Source organism: Entelurus aequoreus, linkage group LG06 (assembly GCF_033978785.1).
Source record: "Entelurus aequoreus isolate RoL-2023_Sb linkage group LG06, RoL_Eaeq_v1.1, whole genome shotgun sequence".
Classification (NCBI taxonomy): Eukaryota; Metazoa; Chordata; class Actinopteri; order Syngnathiformes; family Syngnathidae; genus Entelurus; species Entelurus aequoreus.
The window spans coordinates 15016733-15035381 of NC_084736.1; the positions used below are offsets into that span (position 1 = coordinate 15016733).

The window sequence follows — 18649 nt, forward strand, 5'->3', positions numbered from 1 at the left end:
CTTTTAGCATCTTTTATGTACAAAATGTATCAGAGTGGCCCTCGCATCCTTCCATTTTACTAAACCCTTGCTGGGAAAAATTTGGAAACCTCTGACTTATAATTAAAATCAGTGGGTAAGCCGAAACATAATAATACATCATTATCATCATATTATTATTAGTACATCTAAAGTTAAAGTTAAAGTGCCAATGATTGTCACACACACACTAGGGGCGGTGAAATTATCCTCTGCTTTTGACCCACCCCCACAGGGGAGCATTGAGCAGCAGCGGTGGCCGCGCCCGGGAATCATTTGGTGATTTAACCCCCAATTCCAACCCTTGATGCTGAGTGCCAAGCAGGGAGATAATGGGTCCCATTTTTATAGTCTTTGGTATGACTATTAAGTACCTCCCTGTCTTGTGACGCCTCTATTTCTAATAATAATAGAGGGTCCTTGAATGCACCACAATTGTAGGTATAAAGAGGAAGAAAAATGTCTGATATAATTTATCCTTAATTTTTTAAATTGTTTAATGAAACCCACAGTGTCGGATATTATTTAACTGAAATTCATTATTCTTTAGTAAGGATGATTTATCATATATTATGTATTTATTCATGCAGAATACAATGGTTTTTTTGCCATATTTTACTCCAATATTTATTATTAACCCCACTATTATACTGTTTTTTCATCATTCCCAATTAGGAAATGGTAACATAGTGGAACAATGTGTCAGTAATTGTTGAAACTTGGAGAAGGGGTTGGGTTAGATACATTCTACTTCTTCCAACTCCTTTTCAGTGTAAACATGAGGTTAACTGTATTACTATGTGTGTTGCCTGGTAAACAGCACGGATAGCTCATATCTACTTTTTTGTCTCCATCTAGTGGTTACTTTGTAAATTTAGCTCCCCCCCCCCCCCACATTAGTAAAATGTTTTTTTTATTGATTAGTTATTCCCTATAAATCTATGGAATACAGGGAATTACATTATTCAGTATTTAAACATTGCTAAAAGCAAATTCAGTACCAACATAATATTGATAATACGGCATGGGAAAGACCAGCAGCATTTTTATTACCTGTATTATTTTTGTATCCAAAGTGATCATGAGGCGTAAGACAGTGACATTCTTAAACAAAGTGATGCAAGTATTTATTATTGTTTTTTTTGGAAAATAAGCTTCAACTTAATTTCCGCATTTACGTCAAAGCGAAACTGCGCTCACGGTAGTGTAAAGTTATAATAATAAACTAGCTCAATAACTGATGTGTTACTGTTTTTCACTTCAAATTAAAAGCAACACTCCTATTAAACAAAACTGTGACGATACTGGAATATATTGAGTACCCCAAATCCCTCGTAAAATATGTAAATAACCAACATTTAAATTATTGACTAATTTTAAACATTATTGTATGAAAATAACGTGTTAAACATATACTTTGAAAGGACGTTAACCGGAAATACCACGAATTCCCTCACACTTGCTTTTCCACCGCCAACGAAACAGACGACCAACGCCTACCAATAAGAAGCTTGGTGAGTAAAACATCTCATCCAAATGTTGCATTTGCGTGAGTTGTTGTCGTTAAATACTTTTGATCGTTGTTAATATTCTGAAAGACGTCAACATTTAGTAGCATAAACTTTTTTTCTGGCCGTTTCCGGTCTTGGGAAGATTCCCCCCTTCCCCCCTTTTCTCTTGCAGAAAATGACAGCAGTAAATTAACACATAATTGGAAACACAATGCAACATAAAGGTAACGATCAGTACATTCACTAGTTTATATTTACTTATTCGCATTTGTTTGCGTGTCCCTATATTAGCTTAGCAAAAACATTTGCGAGTTAAGTGCAGCAAGTTAAGCCACTGTTAAAGTTTGCAGGTTCTGCTTGTACAGCAAACTATGAATATTGTTTTTTTTGGAAGTGAAGTTTGCAAAAACTTTAGGTAAAATGTAATACAATTGGAAAAAAGCAGCACACATTCAAAACAATAATGAATCACAACTAAGTATTCTCATCTCTGGTCGAGAGATAAATCAAACAGATTAAAAAAACAAACAAACATTGGTTTAAATACAGGGTCATTCAAATGTGAGTGCAGCGTGCTAGCTACTGAGCTAAAAGCTAAAAAATATTGCTATATCACGTGGACGTGCTCATGCCGTGGCGAAAGCGGAAAAAGGAATACATGTTGGGAAAATGCAAATTTCAACAAAAGTGGTTGGCAGGCTATTTTTTGCAAAACCTGGTTAAAACCCGTCGATTCCAAACCCGGAGAAGCGTTCTGCAGCATGTGCAAAAAGACCTCCAAACTTTGCTCAATGGGCATCAAAGCGGTAAAATTACACACGTTATTTGCTCATGACAAATTGACGGTCAAAGGCAGTTAAGTTAAGTTAAAGTGAAGTTAACTTAAGTTAAAGTACCAATGATTGTCACACACACACTAGGTGTGGTGAAATGAACCTCTGTGTTTGACCCATCACCTTGTTCACCCCCTGGGAGGCGAGAGGAGCAGTGAGCAGCAGCGGTGGCCGCGCCCGGGAATCATTTTTGGTGATTTAACCCCCAATTCCAACCCTTGAGGCTGAGTGCCAAGCAGGGAGGTAATGGGTCCCATTTTTATAGTCTTTGGTATGACTCGGCCGGGGTTTGAACTCACAACCTACCGATCTCAGGGCGGGCACTCTAACCACTCTAACCACCTCTCAGGCAGCAGTTAACGGTGCAAAGTTCAAAGTGCAAAGGCGTGATCAACAAAACAACTTCTGCTGTTGCCAAGGCTGCCTTAATGTACAGGTTCACCTGAGCTGAAGCCCAGGGACCCCACCCAATCAGGACCCCCCCCGATTTTGACAGCGGATTGCAATTGTTGGTGTTCGCTGTCAATCACAAATTGCTCAGCGCCGTCTAGCGATTGTGTACTCTCTCTTTCGGCTGTTTTTTCCTACTGCTCCGAGCTGCACTGTGTGAGAGACCAGCGTACTTCTATTGAGCTAAACGCAGTCAGTCTGAACACGTTTGTTTTTAAAATGGGTGATATTTTCGCATTGTTGCTGTTCTGTTGAGTGAAATCACCATTTTTTTTTTTTCAAGCTGTGTTTTCGGGCGCGGGGTGATGTTGTTGAAGTTAGTGGGGTCGGTACGGGGGCATCGTCGAGGTTTGTTGGGGGGTAGGGAGGGGAAAAACCACCTCATCACCAGGGCCCCCCCCTTGGGTTAAGTCGCTACCACAACAGAAAAATAAATAAAGTACAGTCTTGTAAGCCAGTTGTAATTCACTAGAGAGTAACAGTTATTGTAAACTATTCAATAATTTAACATTATCATTGTTAGATGCTTACAATTTGGTCTATGCCGTGGCTCTCTTTAGTGCCGCCCTAGTGGCTCCCTGGAGCATTTCTAAAAAAGGATTGAAAATGGAAAAAGATGGGGGGGAAATAATTTGTTTTAGTGTGTTTTTTGTTTGAGGACAAACATGACACAAACCTTCCCAATTGTTAGAAAGCCCACTGTTTAATATGTTTGTGTGTATGCTTCACTGATGACAGTATTTGGTGAACATCGTTTTGTCCTACTCAGTGTTTCCCACACATTAATTTATTTGTGGTGGCCCGCCACGAAAGAATTAAGGCCGCCACAAAAAAATGTTGTTGTTTTTTTTTTAAATATACATTTTATTTATTTTTATTTTATTTTTTTTGTGTCCTGTCAAGCTTCTCAGGAAAATCATATAGTTGATGTTGATGCCCATATCGGCTGTTCAGATTTACTTTACAAAAGGGAAGTGTAGTATCAAGATTTTTGGAGCTCTTTGTTCAGTGGATCAGATGTTTGATGAAGCTTTGTGTCTATCTACCACCACTACTGTTTTCTGTTTATTTGTTACTGACTGTGGTAGGACACCTCTGCCTCTGTTTCACTTTATGTTGCTGGTAAATAATATGGTTGTAGTAGTAGGCTAAAGTTAAATTATTTAGTATGCACTAATTAAAGGGGTAGAGCTTTAAGAGACATTTTAGCTTTTATATTGTTATAATATATATTTTTTGTAAGAACCACAATTAATAAATATATTTCAGTGAATAACTTATTGTTCAAATCTGTATATAAATATGTACATAAAGTGTTGTAATTATATTGTAAAATGGATGGATGGATGGACGTTTAAAACAAAACTGTTATTATTAATTAGTAAGTATACATTTTTTTAGCCTTTTTAGAGAAAATCATATCATTGTAGTAAATTATACAAATTACTCGATGATGTCATGGTGACCACGCCCATAGCCACGCCCCCACCGCCACAGGTATCTTGGCAGTTTATGGGAAACACTGCTACTAATTTCGGCAGTTCTTGAACTCACCATAGTGTGGACTGTGACGCAACAGTTTGTTTACATGTAAAATCTTCCACTGCTTCTTTGTCTCATTTTGTACAACAAACGTCTTATACTGTGCGTGAATGCACAAAGGTGCGCTTTGTTGATGTTATTGACTTGTTGGAGTGCTAATCAGGCATATTTGGTCAGTGCATGATTGCAAGCTAATCAATGCTATCATGCTATTAAGAGTAGCTGTATGTACATATTGCACAATTATGCCTCATTTGTAGGTATATTTGAGCTCATTTAATATCCTTTGATTTTATCCTCTTTGTATATAATTTAGTTTTGCATGTCTCACGACACATCATCTGCATGTAATATTGGCTGCATTTCTGATAGTTGTTTGTGTGCCATGTTGTTCCAGACCACAGCAAACATTACCTAGCTTGCCAAAGATCGTAATAAATCCATTAGAAGAAGACAGCCTGCCGTTTCCTTTAACTTGGACACACACATCTATACCCTTGGCCATTAAAAGCCAGTAATTTCCATGATTTATTTCACCTTCTGAGTAGCCTCTGATTTACTAATGGTTTCTAATGTTGTAAAAATGTGTAGAATAAATATTAAATGTCAACATTTCTGTCAACAAAGATTTGCTTCAGCCTGCGACACATAGTCCTTTTGAAAGTAGGCTATTATAGCTAATATAGACACTTACGTCACGTGCTGCCTTTATTATAGGACTTATATAAGGCTTTAAAATAATTTTGATAGTAGGCTATTATAGCTAATATAGACACTTACGTCATGTGTTGCCTTTTTTATAGCACTTATATACGGCTTTTAATTTTTGGAACTCAAGACAGATTTATTTTTTGTATGTTTGATCCAATATGGCTCTTTCAACGTTTTGGGTTGCCGACCCCTAATCTAGGCAGACAGTTGTAAGCTTTTGACTAAATATACCGGTAAACACTGTCTGCAGTAGTACATGGGCATTACAGTTGTTTGAAGTGGTATTAAAAAGGGCATTACATTACACTGCAAAAAGCCAGTGTTCAAAAACAAGGGAAAAAAATACAAAAATTAGGGGTATTTTATTTGAATTAAGCAAAATTATCTGCCAATAGAGCAAGAAAATTTGGCTTGTCAAGACTTTCCAAAACAAGTAAAATTAGATAACCTCAATAAACCCAAAAATACCTTAAAATAAGTATATTCTCACTAATAACAACTGTACTACTATATGAGTACGTATTTTCTATTGTTTCATTGAAAATAAAACAGCAAAGTTCATTTGGCTGTCATCTGTTTTAATTATGAAACACCATTGTGTCAAAGTCATGATTTTTTTTTTCATGCTTGAAATAAGAAATTATTATTTTAAAAAAGTAGTTTTATACTTGTGAGTGTTGATGACACAGCTTTGCAACAGTTGATATTCTAGGTTCAAGCATGTTTTACTCAAAATAGGTCATAAAATCTCAGCAACAAGCTGTAATATCTCACTGAGATAATTTAGGACCAAAACACTTAAAACAAGTAAAACACTAACATAAAATCTGCTTAGTGAGAAGAATTATCTTATCAGACTGAAAATAAGCAAATATCACCCTTATTTGAGATATTTAATCTTACTTAGATTTCAGTTTTTGCAGTGTAGATATGCTGATACCTGCAGAAACCTTGAACTAATAGGCAGCATAAATTATAGATATGTCATTAATAGTATTACATGGGTGAAATGATTGTTTATCTCAATGGTAGCCAATGAGGGACATTTGAACTACAAAGAAGTAACATTGCCATAACACAATTATACAACGTACCGTCAGTTGGTGACGTTGCTAATGAGAAATTGTTCATGTAAGAAATACTGTGTGAACACCTACAGTCAAGTTATGTTGTTATGTTGTCATAATTATCACTAATAAGTGTTCAACATGCCGGTTAGTGATCAAAAAACATTTGAAACCGGCGCAGCTGGAGCCGTTTTCCAGCCATGTGTCCTTGCAGGAATGCTGTTGCCGTGTGTGTGTGTGTGTGAGTGTTGTGGCGAGGCAGACTGCAGGTCAAGTCCGATTTCACTACTCTTACTAAAGCTTTTGGAATTTCATTAATCTGTGTGGGTGTACGCCGCAAAGTCAGCCCAGGATGGCCGCTGTCGCTATCTTTAGTTGGAATCAGGAGCTGAATCGACACCGACGTTCAGCAGACAATGCAGGAGTATTTATTGCACAATGTTTCATTACTGAGATATGTTTCCAATATTGTGCGGTAGTATAGGATGGTGCAGAGACATATCAATTGATTAATTGCCGGCTGTGTGGAATTGGTTGATTTGGAGCTGTTAAATCGTCTCAAGTAGCTCACGCCAAGGTCCACCATATGTTGGCATTTAACAAAGATTTTTTTAGAGATGTCCGATAATGGCTTTTTTGCCGATATTCCGATATTGTCCAACTCTTAATTTCCGATTCCGATATCAACCGATACCGATATATACAGCGGTGGAATTAACACATTATTATGCCTAATTTTGTTGTGATGCCCGCTGGATGCATTAAACAATGTAACAAGGTTTTCCAAAATAAATCAACTCAAGTTATGGAAAAAAATGCCAACATGGCACTGCCATATTTATTATTGAAGTCACAAAGTGCATTTTTTTTTTTAACATGCCTCAAAACAGCAGCTTGGAATTTGGGACATGCTCTCCCTGAGAGAGTCTGAGGAGGTTGAGGTGGGCGGGGTTGGGTTGAGGTGGTAGGGCGTGGGGGGTGTATATTGTAGCGTCCCGGACAAGTTAGTGCTGCAAGAGGTTCTGGGTATTTGTTCTGTTGTGTTACGGTGCAGATGTTCTCCCGAAATGTGTTTGTCATTCTTGTTTGGTGTGGGTTCACAGTGTGGCGCATATTTGTAACAGTGTTAAAGTTGTTTATACGGCCACCCTCAGTGTGACCTGTATGGCTGTTGACCAAGTATGCATTGCATTCACTTGTGTGTGTGAAAAGCCGTAGGTATTATGTGATTGGGCCGGCACGCAAAGGCAATGTCTTTAAGGTTCATTGGCGCTCTGTACTTCTCACTACGTCCGTGTACCACTCCGTTCAGCGGCGTTTTAAAAAGTCATACATTTTACTTTTTGAAACCGATACCGATAATTTCCGATATCACATTTTAAAGCATTTATTGGCCGATAATATCGGCAGTCTGATATTATCGGACATCTCTAATTATCTTTAGACCAAATTGACCAAATATGTTAAAAAAAATCTAGCATTATTAATACTTATTATTTATGGCAGGCGCTGTGTCCTACTCTGTTCAGCGGTCCTTGAACGCACCGTAAAATCACCTTTTCCTTGTGAGTATAGAACGCTCACTCTCTTTTAAGCGAACACAGCTTGTAGGTTCAATGCACACAGTAATGTTGATATAAGTTTAGAATGGGGTATGTCCTTTCTTTATGGGGAAAGACGTCAATGTCTCTTGTTTTCATGTTAATTTTTAAGATAGCAAACTGGCACCAGTCAGTCTGTGAGTTTATCAAAGTGCAGTTATCAATCTCAGTTTTCCGATCGTTTTGATTTAAAACGGTAATGCCGGGAGTTTTACCGTGGTTATTAGACCTGGGCCGATAGTCCATAAGTCAAGTAACCGAACGATAGATAAAAAGGTAGTCGGCAACTATTGCAACGTCCATAATCGCAATATGCATGCATTGTTACAACGGTTTCAGCAGCTGCAGGTGTTTGTGCTACGTGCACAAAAATGGTAAGAATGATAACTGCTGTAAAACTCCCAACAGTTAGTATTATCGTATTAAATTAAAATGATGCAATAAATGTGATTGATAACAATTTGATAAAATTATAGACCGACTAATGTTAGATTGTTAACTGGCTTAAATGGTAACATAAAAACAAAGAGACGTCTTTCCCCTTTAAGAAATGTCATTGCCCAATCAAAACTTGATTAAACATATTATTGTCTAAACTACTATGATGCAGTATTTACATTGTACATTAAGACTGGACTGTCTTTGCACAAAGTGATCGATATAAACTCCATAGTTTCACGTTGAAACAGAGATGTGTTCTGCAGGACGTGAACTACCATAAACCGTAAGCAAAACAAACATTCTAATACCTTTACAAATTAAAATGGAAGAGGTTAAACATATTTAAACACACAAATAAAAATAATATGCCAGAACAATATTTCGAGTTTCCTCTGCCAAGAAAGTATAGTGGGTGGCTATTTGTTTTAGTGTGTGTAAGTACTTTTTGAGGACGTTGAACTATACTGCAATAATAATGGTATTCGTGATCATTTTGGTCACAATAACTTTATTTAGCCATTTTATTTATTATTTTAATTATGTAAAGTTGAGGGTCCCCCAACCCCTCCTTAAAAGAGAACTGCACTTTTTGGGGAATTTTGACTATTGTTCATAACTAGGGATGTCCGATAATATCGGACTGACAATATTATCGGCCGATAAATGCTTTAAAATGATATCGGAAATTATCGGTATCGGTTTCAAAAAGTAAAATTTATGACTTTTTAAAACGCCGCTATACGGAGTGGTACACGGACGTAGGGAGAAGTACAGTGCGCCCCCCCATCTCCCGAATTCGGAGGTCTCAAGGTTGGCAAGTATGCTCTAGTATACTCTGGACTGAGGCCGTGTGCCTTCATTGTTTTTGTAGCTGTTGTTTTGAGGCATGTTTAAAAAAAATAAAAAATAATGCACTTTGTGAAAGTCAAAGTATAGTATTTCCCATAGTTGTAGTGGGTATCAGGATTATCTCAGGGAGAGCATGTCCCAAATTCCAAGCTGCTGTTTTGAGGCATGTTAAAAAAAATAATGCACTTTGTGACTTCAATAATAAATATGGCAGTGCCATGTTGGCATTTTTTTCCATAACTGGAGTTGAAGTTGTTCTCTTATTTTGGAAAACCTTGTTTTTGATTGAGTGATTGAAACTTGTATTAGTAGATTGCACAGTACAGTACATATTCCGTACAATTGACCACTAAATGGTAACACCCGAATAAGTTTTTCAACTAACACGTTAATCAATTCATGGTAAAGTTACATTGTTTAATGCATCCAGCGGGGCATCACAACAAAATTAGGCATAATAATGTGTTAATTCCACGACTGTATACAGTGTTTCCCATAAACTTCCAAGATACCTGTGGCGGTGGGGGCGTGGCTATGGGCGTGGTCACCATGACATCATCGAGTAATTTGCATAATTTACTACAATGATATGATTTTCTCTAAAAAGGCTAAAAAAATGTATACTTACTAGTTAATAATAACAGTTTTGTTTTAAACATCCATCCATCCATCCATTTTACAATATAATTACAACACTTTATGTACATATTTATATACAGATTTGAACAATAAGTTATTCAATGAAATATATTTATTAATTGTGGTTCTTACAAAAAATATATCTTATAAAAATATAAAAGCTAAAATGTCTCTTAAAGCTCTGCCCCTTTAATTAGTGCATACTAAAAAATTTAACTTTAGCCTACTACTACAACCATATTATTTACCAGCAACATAAAGTGAAACAGAGGCAGAGGTGTCCTGCCACAGTCATTAACAAATAAACAGAAAACAGTAGTGGTGGTAGATAGACACAAAGCTTCATCAAACATCTGATCCACTGAACAAAGAGCTCCAAAAATCTTGATCCTACACTTCTCTTTTGTAAAGTAAATCTGAACAGCCGATATGGGCATCTACATCAACTATATGATTTGCCTGAGAAGCTGGACAGGACAAAAAAATTTTTTTTATTTTTTTTTAAAATTCTTTCGTGGCGGTCCGCCACAAATAAATGAATGTGTGGGAAACACTGGTATATATCGGTATCGGTTGATATCGGAATCGGTAATTAAGAGTTGGACAATATCGGATATCAGCAAAAAAGCCATTATCGGACATCTCTAATTGTAGATTGTCATTACTTCCACAAGTGGTGAAAAAAGTGAATTACAACCGAGTACCGCTGCGACCCAAATTAACCACAGCTGAGAAACAGATATTTTTTGCAGCCCTCTACAGGGCGCTCGCTTACAGAAATGATCTGGAATAGATCATATCCAAGTCCAACTGCAGTTTTTTTTCATATTTAGAATGCACAGAAAGACATGTGAGTTCCTGTCTCACATAAGGATTGAGGATGATGTGCTAATTTCCCCAAAAAGTTCAGTTCCCCTTTAAGTGTGGCACGAGTGTCAGAAGAAGTTGATATTAAACAATAAAACAATGTTCAGTTTGAGAGCAGTTTGAGTCCACTTAATTTCCTGTTTGCTGCAATAAAAAGCCAAAGATAAAGCACAGTGTATCTGAACTCAGAATTTTTAAGCGTGTTCATGCTTTAGCGCACAGGTGTCACACTCAAGGCCCAGGGGCCAGATGTGGCCCGCCACTTCATTTTATTTGGCCCTCGAAAGCCTGGAAATAATATGTATCAATAAAGTACTGTAACTTTTCTTACAAAATGTATTCTTTCTTTCTGTTTTGGGAGAAAAAATATATATGTAATCGCAAATTATGTTAACTTAGATATTGTCTAATTATGCAAAAATATATTAAACATTCAAACCATTTTTTATATATAAATAAATACTAATAATAATTATTTCAAAGCAAGTTATCCATCAAATTGTGCAATGTAAAAGTAGCAATAGATTTCATGGTAAAATTGTGACATTTACTGTGTTTTTTACAGCCTTTTTCTCTAAATGAAGAAAACTGTACTTTTTTTTACTGTAACAAACTGTGGTGCCGTTTTGCCATTTGCAGTACCGAATTTTTCGGATTATAAATCACAGTTTTTTTCATAGTTTGGCCGGGGGTGCGATTTATACTCAGGAGCAATTTATGTGTGAAATTATTAACACATTACCGTAAAATAGCATATAATATTATTTAGCTGATTCACGTAAGTGACAGCCGAAACCATCCTGTCCGGAATCAGAAAGGCTGGAATAATTGGAACGGCAACTGACGATGACTCTGACGTAAGGGACGTACCGATAGAAGAGGAAGCGGCGCATTGTCTACCTTTGGAGTTGGCAGAGTTGTTTGGAAGCGACACCGAGGAAGAAGATTTCATGGGATTTAGCGATTAGGAGTGACAGATTGTTTGGTAAACGTATAGCATGTTCTATATGTTATAGTTATTTGAATGACTCTTACCATAATATGTTAGGTTAACATACCAGGCACGTTCTCAGTTGGTTATTTATGCCTCATATAACGTACACTTATTCAGCCTGTTGTTCACTATTCTTTAATCATTTTAAATTGCCTTTCAAATGTCTATTCTTGGTGTTGGATTTTTTTAAATAAATTTGCCCCAAAAATGCGACTTATACTCTAGTGCGACTTATATACGTTTTTTTCCTTCTTTATTATGCATTTTCGGCCGGTGCGATTTATACTCCGGGGCGATTTATAATCCGAAAAATGCGGCGATACACCGAAAAATCTACAGTTGTTTTTTTGCGTTTAAAAAAACAAACAAACTGGCAGCTCAGGTGCCAACATTTTATTGTAAAATTGCAGTTTTTTTTATTTACAGTAAAATAAAACAAATGTAAATTTTACAGTAAAATTCTGGCAACTGAGCTGTCTATTTTTTTTTACCATAAAAACATCAGTACTGTTTTTCCATTTATAGTAATATACACTACATTTTGAGGTACAATTATTGCAACTTACCATGTATTTTTACATTTTACCGTATTTTTCGGAGTAAAAGTCGCTCCGGAGTATAAATCGCACCGGCCGAAAATGCATAATAAAGAAGGAAAAAAACATATATAAGTCGCACTGGAGTATAAGTCGCATTTTTGGGGGAAATTTATTTGATAAAATCCAACACCAAGAATAGACATTTGAAAAGCAATTTAAAATAAATAAAGAATAGTGAACAACAGGCTGAATAAGTGTACGTTATATGAGGCATAAATAACCAACTGAGAACGTGCCTGGTATGTTAACGTAACATATTATGGTAAGAGTCATTCAAATAACTATAACGTATAGAACATGCTATACGTTTACCAAACAATCTGTCACTCCTAATCGCTAAATCCCATGAAATCTTATACGTCTAGTCTCTTACGTGAATGAGCTAAATAATATTATTTGATATTTTACGGTAATGTGTTAATAATTTCACACATAAGTCACTCCTATGAAAAAAACTGCGACTTATAGTCCGAAAAATACGGTGTATATGTTTTTTGCCTTCTTTATTATGCATTTTCGGCCGGTGCGATTTATACTCCGGGCGATTTATAATCCGAAAAATGCGGTAATAGACCGAAAAATCTACAGTTGTTGATTTGCGTTTAAAAAAACAAATGGCAGCTCAGGTGCCAACATTTTACTGTAAAATTGCAGGTTTTTTTTTTATTTACAGTAAAAAAAAAAAAGAAGTACATTTTACAGTAAAATTCTGGCAACTGAGCTGCCTTTTTTTTACCATAAAAACAGCAGTACTGTTTTTCCATTTACAGTAATATACACTACATTTTGAGGTGCAATTATTGCAACTTACCATGTATTTTTTACATTTTAGTTTAAAAAAAAATCTACTTACAAAATGCATTAAAAAATTGTGTAATAATACTATTCACTGTTAGAAGCGGCCCAATGGGGCCAAACATAACTACGACGTGGCCCTCAGTGAAAACGACTTTGACACCTCTGCTTTAGCGGAACATTGTCCTGATAATGTTAAGCTTCAGGTGCGTCCCACTTCAGCGGTTGCACAGTATTGAGTTGCTTAACGCCACAAGTGTGTGTTTTGGCCCTGCTGTGATCGTAGTCTCGGTTCATTGGCTCGTCAAAAGCAAACCTCTACATGCTGCGGTGTGCGGAGCCGTTGAGGAGTTCCGTCGAGAGTCAGCAGAGTCCAAGGGGAGGCGCCAAATAGGTCGAGATGCATTTCCCGTAAGTGGCCAAACTCCTCCCCTGAAGAAAGAATTGCAGCAATAAGGAAGAGAGAGAGAGACAGGCAATAGCACAAAGGACGAGTTACTTGTTTGTTTATGTTGTTGTATACATGTTGCTGTTTTGTTTAGTCAGTGTGGAGAGAGTTCAACCCTGTTCCTGTTGGTACGTCTCCTCTTAGATGTTTCTTTTGTGTGTGCGTGTGTCAACTGGCTCTTATTTAACCCTGCCTTTCCACGTTAACTCACATGCCTTCTGTAGGAAGTGCCACTCCAAGTGCTTTGTTCTTGCGGCGCACAAAAACTTGAGTTAAAATGTTTAAAGATATTAATGGCGATGTCATCTTTATGTCCGCCATGCTCTTGAGCAACAAGCTTTGACTTTTAGATCTTTAGCATCACTACAAATTAGGTTAAAAGTCAGCAAAACAAGACACTATTGTTGTTATTATGCAACTGTAAATGAGGCCTTGTCCTACATTTGCAACTTTTTAGACTTATGTAATGTTTGGAAAAATGTTGTATTCCTGTTCTACTAGTAACAGATCAGGAAATTGTGTTTTTTATTACGGGTATCAAACGATTAAAATGCTTAACTGCAATTAAGTGCATTTTTTCTCAATTAATCAGATATGTATCAACTTTTAAAAAATCTTTAATAAGTAGCTTGGATTAAGTAGCATTGTCAAGTTTGTATTCACTTTCAACATGCGACTGGACAATATGGTTGCTTTATGCAAAAAATATTAAGCTTTTTTCAGACAGTTCAACTTGCAATGGGCGATATGGCCTAAAATCTATATCGCGATATATATTGCAGCCTCCTGCAATAAAGATATATGTCACAATATATTATTTGGTTTTGTAAATGATAATAGAAGCTTTTCAAAAAGTGTTACAAATAATCTTAATTTGGCTGATGACATATGCTGTAACATATGACATAAATTCCAGTTGTAATATTTTCTCAAAACTATTATTTTTATCTACTTGCTAATGTACTGTTAATATTTGGTTACTTTCTGGTGTAACATGATTCCATCTACACTTCTGGTGTAATATAATAAGCACTTATTCTTCAGTTGTTAGGGTACTGTACATTAGTTTTGGGCGACACCAAAAATGTGGGTATCGATTAGAGATGTCCGATAATGGCTTTTTTGCCGATATCCGATATTCCGATATTGTCCAACTCTTAATTAACGATTCCGATATCAACCGATACCGATATATACAGTCGTGGAATTAACACATTATTATGCCTAATTTTGTTGTGATGCCCCGCTGGATGCATTAAACAATGTAACAAGGTTTTCCAAAATAAATCAACTCAAGTTATGGGAAAAAATGCCAACATGGCACTGCCATATTTATTATTGAAGTCACAAAGTGCATTATTTTTTTAACATGCCTCAAAACAGCAGCTTGGAATTTGGGATATGCTCTCCCTGAGAGAGCATGAGGAGGTTGAGGTGGGCGGGGTTGGGGGGGCGGGGTTGAGGTGGGGGGGGCGTAGCGGGGGTGTATATTGTAGCGTCCCGGAAGAGTTAGTGCTGCAAGGGGTTATGGGTATTTGTGCTGTTGTGTTTATGTTGTGTTACGGTGCGGATGTTCTCCCGAAATGTGTTTGTCATTCTTGTTTGGTGTGGGTTCGCAGTGTGGCGCATATTTGTAACAGTGTTAAAGTTGTTTATACGGCTACCCTCAGTGTGACCTGTATGGCTGTTGACCAAGTATGCCTTGCATTCACTTGTGTGTGTGAAAAACCGTAGATATGTGATTCGTCCGGCACGCAAAGGCAGTGCCTTTAAGATTTATTGGCGCTCTGTACTTCTCCCTACGTCCGTGTACCACTCCGTACAGCGGCGTTTTAAAAAGTAATACATTTTACTTTTTAAAAACCGATACCGATAATTTCCGATATTACATTTTAAAGCATTTATCGGCTAATAATATCGGCAGTCCGATATTATCAGACATCTCTAGTATCGGTCCAATACCAATTAGCTACAAGGGCAGAATTGGTCATACCCATGCTGATACTGATACTGATCTACTGATAGACGGTGTTGTAACAATATCAATAATTTTTTTTAAATTATGACCTACTATTGTCTCTGATTTATATCATTTGGTTTTTGCGTTGAAAGCCCTTCTGTATTAGGAATTTATTCCCTGAGTTTGTAAAGTTTTTGGTAGTGAAAAATATTGATCTAACCCCTATGTGTCAAAGTCGAGGCCCGCTGGCCGGATCTGAATTATCTATGGCCCCCGGGATGATATTTAATTAGTATTAGAACCGGCCCGCAGGCCACAGCCGCCTGCTGCTGTTTTGCACGCACCAATAGTCCATCAGTGTGGGCTTTTTTTTGATTGATTGAAACTTTTATTAGTAGATTGCACAGTACAGTACATATTCCGTACAATTCACCACTAAATGCTAACACCCGAATAAGTTTTTCAACTTGTTTAAGTCGGGGTCCACGTTAATCAATTCATGGGCGCTAGGAATTTTCAAAATGGGGTCCCAGGGACCCCATCAAGTCATACAAATGGGGTCTCAGAGTACATTTTTGGGGTCCCACTTTTTTGTAACCGTTTTGAAAACAAATGATAAATGTATGCATTATCCTGTTATATCTCACATTCTATATTGTGTTTTGGAAAAAGGTTGTCATAAACATTACTTAATTCATAAAAAAATAAAAAAAAATGCAAAAGAAAACAAATTTTTATGCATATGTAAATGTATTCAGTTATAAACATTCATTCTCTTTCTTCTTACCTTCATGGATCTAAACTTTACCGCTGCCTGTATTTGTTTCTATATTATTATTTCAATATTTTCAGAATGTGTTTGTTCTATTTTTGGCCAAAGTAAGAGAAAGAAAACAATCTGAAGTTGTCTTTATTTTTTAGTTTTTATGCCATCATTTTAATAGTCCGGCCCGTGTGTGCACAGATTTTCCTCCATGCGGCCCCTGAGCTAAAATGAGTTTGACACCCCTAACCACTGTGGTATTGACCTGATACTATACTACTTGTTATCGTTACTGTCAACATCCGTATCAATCGGCCCACCTCAAGAGTGCTAGCTTGTGGTTAGCGGTTTGCATATCTTCTTACGGTGTGTAGTGTATCAGAAGAAAGAATACATTTAGTAAGAAAAGTTACAGTACTTTATTAATACATATTATTTCCAGGCTTTGGAGGGCCAAATAGAATTGAGTTTGACACCTGTGCCATAGCCAATAGATAGGCCACCGATCAGTATTGACCGTTTTTTTTATGTGAAAAAAGTTAGTGACCCGCATTGCCGATTAATGCATGACAAGCGGTTAGCAGCTAATTATGTGTCTCCATACACAGTGAGGAGCCACTCCTCTAAGATAATCATAATCGCCTTCGTTACGGCACATGAACGGCATTCCATTGTGTCTTAACCTGCTCAGTGGCCTTGTGGTTAGAGTGTCCGCCCTGAGATCGGTAGGTCGTGAGTTCAAACCCCGGCCGAGTTATACCAAAGACTATAAAAATGGGACCCATTACCTCCCTGCTTGGCACTCAGCATCAAGGGTTGGAATTGGGGGTTAAATCACCAAAATGATTCCCGAGCGCGGCCACCGCTGCTGCTCACTGCTCCCCTCACCTCCCAGGGGGTGGAATAAGGGGATGGGTCAAATGCAGAGGTTAATTTCACCACACCTAGTGTGTGTGTGTGACTATCAGTGGTACTTTAACTTTAATGTACCATTATCAAGTATCAATATCACTGGAGGACGAGGCTGAACATATTACACACTGTGAAAGAGAATGAGGAAGTAGTTTAACTATTGTGTTGATAATATTAAACTGTCAATAAATAAACATAACACTGTCATGACTGGATTCTTGGGTTGTGTTCCTCCTGAAGGCAAAGGAAAATTGGCGCGTGCAAGACGTGAATTTAAATACATGATTTAATTTTAACAAATAAAAAAAAGGAATAAACAAAAGGCGCTCACAGTGGAGGTAAAAAACTTGACTAGGAAAACAAAAGGCGCGCACAAAGGCGGAAATACAAAACTTGGTAATAAACACAAAACTTGCATAAATGCAGAAACTATGAACAATTAAACAAAAACACTCACTGTGGCATAAATGAACAAAACTCACTTGGCAAAGAACTGTGACATGACATGAAGCAGAGTGCTGAAATAGTGTGAGGACGCCAGGCCGAACAACAGAAACAGACAGATTTAAATAGTGACGTGATCAGTGAAAACGTGAGGCAGGTGCGTGACATGAGGTTGTGAAACAGGTGCGTGACAAGACAGGTGAAAACTAATGGGTGACCATGGAAACCAAACCAAACAAGGAAGTGCAACCAGGAACTAAAAAAAGAGCCCAAAACCCAAGCAAAACAAAAACATGATTAACACAGACATGACAAACACACGTGATTCGTATCGGTGTTGGTAATCGGCCGATCTCACTCATGGAATCAGCAGCATAAAACTGATCGAAACTTTCTTTCACTATTAAGTAGAGATGTCCGATAATGGCTTTTTTGCCGATATTCCGATATTGTCCAACTCTTAATTACCGATTCCGATATCAACCGATACCGATATATACAGTCGTGGAATTAACACATTATTATGCCTAATTTTGTTGTGATGCCCCGCTGGATGCATTAAACAATGTAACAAGGTTTTCCAAAATAAATCAACTCAAGTTATGGAAAAAAATGCCAACATGGCACTGCAATATTTATTATTGAAGTCACAAAGTGCATTTTTTTTTAACATGCCTCAAAACAGCAGCTTGGAATTTGGGACATGCTCTCCCTGAGAGAGCATGAGGAGGTTGAGGTGGGCTAGCGGGGGGTGTATATTGTAGCGTCCCGGAAGAGTTAGTGCTGCAAGGGGTTCTGGGTATTTGTTCTGTTGTGTTTATGTTGTGTTACGGTGCGGATGTTCTTGTGTTTGTCATTCTTGTTTGGTGTGGGTTCACAGTGTGGCGCATATTTGTAACAGTGTTAAGGTTGTTTATACGGTCACCCTCAGTGTGACCTGTATGGCTGTTGACTAAGTATGCTTGGCATTCACTAGTGCGTGTGAAAAGCCGTAGATATTATGTGATTGGGCCGGCACGCAAAAGGCAGTGCCTTTAAGATTTATTGGCGCTCTGTACTCCTCCCTACGTCCGTGTACCACTCCGTACAGCAGCGTTTTAAAAAGTAATACATTTTACTTTTTGAAACCAATACAGATAATTTCCGATATTACATTTGAAAGCATCTCTACTTTTAAGTATGCAGCCCTCGGTGAAAAAAGTTAG

General features: G+C 37.3%; 1 protein-coding gene across 3 annotated transcripts in view; it reads left to right on the top strand.

The window, feature by feature from the left end:
• The first annotated feature begins 1398 nt into the window (after nt 1-1398).
• The window catches only part of map3k14a (mitogen-activated protein kinase kinase kinase 14a), a 39192-nt gene continuing 21941 nt past the window's right edge, over nt 1399-18649 (top strand). Inside the window, exon 1 of one of the 3 annotated variants that reach the window (XM_062050047.1) lies at nt 1399-1532. The gene's annotated coding sequence lies outside the window, so the exon portion shown is untranslated. Of the gene's footprint in view, nt 1533-1713; nt 1754-13357; nt 13494-18649 lie in introns of those variants that run through there. The other 2 variants (XM_062050049.1, XM_062050048.1) reach the window with 2 other exon arrangements.